Source organism: Belonocnema kinseyi, chromosome 9 (assembly GCF_010883055.1).
Source record: "Belonocnema kinseyi isolate 2016_QV_RU_SX_M_011 chromosome 9, B_treatae_v1, whole genome shotgun sequence".
In the NCBI taxonomy this organism is placed as follows: domain Eukaryota; kingdom Metazoa; phylum Arthropoda; class Insecta; order Hymenoptera; family Cynipidae; genus Belonocnema; species Belonocnema kinseyi.
In genome coordinates this window covers 52,505,087-52,509,465 of record NC_046665.1, presented here as the reverse complement: position 1 = coordinate 52,509,465, position 4,379 = coordinate 52,505,087, and the positions used below count along the sequence as shown (strand labels likewise).

General features: G+C 25.9%; 1 protein-coding gene across 2 annotated transcripts in view; it reads right to left on the bottom strand.

Annotated features, from left to right (window-relative positions):
• Positions 1 to 4,379, bottom strand: part of LOC117180102 (H/ACA ribonucleoprotein complex subunit 4) — a 31,028-nt gene that overhangs the window by 8,912 nt on the left and 17,737 nt on the right. The gene's annotated exons all lie outside the window — the stretch shown is intronic.

The window sequence follows — 4,379 nt, the reverse complement described above, 5'->3', positions numbered from 1 at the left end:
CCCCCCCCACTTTCAATGCTTTCAGCAACGTTAGCTGTTGCAGCCTCTACGGTTTTCTGCTCTGTGCGATCGTCCAGTAACTGTTGCCCTCTGGCGCCAGTTTGTGGACTTCGTGTCGTCGGCATCCTACCTTACCCAAAGCTCCGTGACGTTTTCCGCCTTTATTTCCTACCTCTTGCCCCCCTGACCAAGCAACTATTTTTTCACTCCTAACCTCAAAAACTTCACACGCTCCAAATTCTCACTTCAAACCACTCACTTTCACCCTTCACACCTTTGCCTTCACTCACCCTTCTTCCTTTTCACTCGATCTCCGCACTTTCTGCCTTTTCTGCATCCACTCACCCTTATTTCCTGCACCAAAGCCAAAAATACACCACTTGACAAAAAGAATTCTTTCGCGATCGGTACCGGAAACGGAAGCCAATATTTTTTTTACTGAAATTTTAACTATTTCATTTTTGATTGAAAACTGATCTTTTTTGGCTCAAAATTAAATGACATATTTTTTGGCAGTTAATTTATCTAGTTGAGAAATAGTCTTTTTTCTTTAGAAAATTAATTTTTTTTATTGAAAATTCATCACTTTTTTTGAAAATGTAGCTATTTTTTTTTTAATTAGTTTTTTTCTAAAAATATTTTAGAATTATTAATCAAATTCATGTACTCCTAGAGACAAATTCAATAAATGATTAATTATGTTTTTAGTATTACTTAATTATTTCGTTAACCGCTGATGCTAATATCTTCAAGAATATTTTGTAATATAATTTGTCAAATCTTTCTAAATTAAACAAATTCATTGAATCCCTAGAAACACAAAAAAAAACATTATTTTTGATAAATTTGCGAAACTGTATACATATTCCGAAACGATTGTTTTAGAAAATGCAAAAAATTTAATGATTACATTGCAGAAAATGCTAAATCTGTCACTTTATTTGTTTAAATATTATTGTGGGTCATTAGGAATAGTAAATTCACATAGAGAGAGTTTCTTTTAACATCGAGGTATCGAATGTATTCTTATTTATTTCCGAAATATGTAATATTTCCAAAAGTACATTATGTTGAACAGGGTGTCTACCCTCCTGGAAAACCTGGAATTTTAGAATTTAAATTCTTTAAATTTTAGAATTCCCTTGTCAGGGAATTTTCTCTGAAGTCAGGGTTTTTTTTCGACGGCGTGCTTAAATTTTTTTAAATTGTAATATAAAATTAAATAAAAATGACTTTTCATGCGTGAGATTTTTCATTCATCAAAGTAGCTTTATATTAATGGATTTAACTATTTTTTTGAAAAAATGTTGTTTTTTGTTGGTGTTAATTAATTTTTTAAACTGCAAATTCAAGTATTCGGTTGAAAATTGGTTCAATTTGGTGCAAAATTAATCTTCTTAGTAAAAAAAGTTTATCTTTTCGCTTAAAGATTCAACAATTTAGTAGAAATTTTTCTTTTCTCTTGACTGGAGAATTTTTCTGAATTGAAAATTAATCTTCTTCATTAAAAATTCATCATTTTAGCTGAAAAATCATATTTTTGGTTAAAAATTGTGAAAAATTGGTTGTTTTAGTTGGTTTAAAATATTATTATTCCATTTTTGGCCGAACATGGATATTTTTTAGTTAAAAATTTAACTTTTTTTAAAATTTGTCTTTGATTTAAAATTTAAGTACGCGGTTGGAAATTTAATTCTTTGGTAAAAATGTAATTTTTTGTTGAAAAATCACAACAGTTCATCATCCTAATTCATCCTTTTAGTTGAAAATTCGTCTATTGGATAAAATTGATTTTTCTAACTTAAAAATTAACTATTGCCTTTTTGGTAGAAAAATTGATCTTTTTTCAATACAAAATTCAACTATTTGGTTGAAAAATTGCCCTTTTTAGTTGACATTTTAACTATTTCGTTAAAATTAATGTATTTTGTTGGAAAATAATGTCTTTTGTTGAAAAATCGTCTTTTTGGTTTTAAATTTAATCTCTTTGGTTAAAAATTCAACAATTTAACTATTTTGCGTAAAATTTCTTGTTTGTTATTCATAATTTAATTATTCTATGTTTGGTTTAAAATTGATATTTTTTTAGTTGAAAATTCGACTATTTTTTTACAAATTCGTCTTTATTGTGAGAAAATTAATCTTCTTGATTGTAAATTTTTTTTTGTTTTGTTATAAATTCAACTGCTTGGCCGAAAGTTAAATTCTTTTGTTAAAAATTCATTTTTTGGTTAAACACTATTTTTTGTAACTTAAAATTTAAGTAATCACCATTTCCATTGAAAATTTATCTCTTAATGAAAATTAATTGTTTTGGTTGAAAATGCAAAATTTTTATTCCAAAATCTTTTTTTTTGGAAAATTCATATTGTGAGGTTGAAAATTCGATTTTCGTCTTGAAATTTTAACTGTTTAGTTCAAAATTCATCTTCTTTAGTCGAAATTAAATAGCTTTTGGTTGATTATTCAACTAATTTGTTAGAAAATTGAATTATTTGTTGCAAAATTAACTTTTTTTTAAATTATTATTTTTTGTTTTAAAATTTAACTTTTTTTTTTAAATTCGTCTTTTTGTCTTGAAATTCAATAACTGGTTAGAAAATTCAACAGTTTGGTAAAATTTTTTTCATTCCTGACTGAAAAATCTTTCTTTTCCGAAAGCTCATTTCTTTTTGTAAATTCGTCGTACTATGAAAAATTATACCGGACAAAAATTTGAGATACCTAAAAAACCTAGAAATGTCAGGGATTTTGTTGTTGTTGAAAATTCATATTTTGAGATTGAAAATTCCATTTTTATTGTAGAAAGTTCATCTTTTTGGGTTGAAAATTCATTTCCTTTAGAAGAAATAAAATATTTTTTGGCTCAGTATTCATCTAATTTGTTGAAAATAGAACCATTTGTTGGAAAATTAACTTCTTTGTTGAAAAATTAATATTTTTATTTGAAAATTAAATTTTTTTGTAGAAAATTTAACAGTTTGATTGAATTTTTTTCTTTCCTGACTGAAAAATCGTTCTCTGTCGAAAGTTTATTTCTTTTTGAAAATTCGTCGTACTGTGAAAAACTATACCTGAAAAAATCTTGAGATACCTGTAAATTTCAGATATTCCTTTGTTGAAGATTCAATTTTTGTGTAGAAAATTTGTCTTTTTGGGTTGAAAATTAATTTCTTTTAGTAGAATTTAAATATTCTTGGGTTGAATATTAAACTAATTTGTTAAACATTGAACCATTTGTTGGGAAATTAACTTCTTTGTTGAAAATTAATATTTTTTGTTTGAAAATTCAATTTTTTTGTAGAAAATTCAACAGTTTGGTTGAATTTTATTTCCTGCGTGAAAATTCGTTTTTTTTTCGAAAGTTTAATTCCTTTTGAAAATTCTTCGTACTATGAAAAATTATACCCAAAAAATATTGAGATACCTGGAAATTTCAGGGATTTTTTTTGTTGAAAATCCAATTTTTGTGTATAAAATTTGTCTTTTTGGGTTGAAAATTCATTTCCTTTAGTAGAAATAAAATATTTTTTGGGTCAGTGTTCAACTAATTTGTGGAAAATGGAACTATTTGTTGGAAAATTAACTTTTTTGTTGAAAATTAATATTTTTGTTTGAAAATTCAATTTTTTTGTAGAAAATTCAACAGTTTGTTTGAATTTTTTTTCCTGACTGCAAAATCGTCCTTCTTCGAAGGTTTAATTCCCTTTGAAAATTCCTCGTTCTATGAAAAATTATACCTAAAAAATCTTGAGATACCTGGAAATTTCAGGGATTTTTTTGTAGAAAATTGGTCTTTTTGGGTTAAAAATTAATTTCTTCTAGTACAAATTAAATATTTTTGGGTTGAATATGAAACTAATTTGTTAAAAATTGAACCTTTTGTTGGGAAATTAACTTCTTTGTTGAAAATTAATTGTTTTGTTTGAAAATTCAATTTCTTTGTAGGAAATTCAACAGTTTGGTTGAATTTTTTATTCCTGACTGAAAAATCGTTCTTTTTCAAAAGTTTATTTCCTTTTTATAATTCCTCGTACCATGAAAAACTATACCTATAAAAATCGTGAGATATCTGGAAATTTCAGGGATTTTTTGGTTGAAAATTCAATTTTTGTGTTGAAAATTGGTCTTTTTAGGTTGAAAATTAATTTCCTTTAGTAGAAATTAAACATTCTTTGGTTGAATATTAAACTAATTTGTTAAAAATTGAACCATTTGTTGGAAAATTAATCAATTAAATTTGTTTGTAGAAACTTCAACAGTTTGATTGCATGTTTTTCTTTCCTGGCTGAAAAATTGTTCTTTTTCGAAAGTTTATTTCTTTTTGAAAATTCGTCGTACTATGAAAAATTAATCGTAAAAAAAAATCTTGAGATATC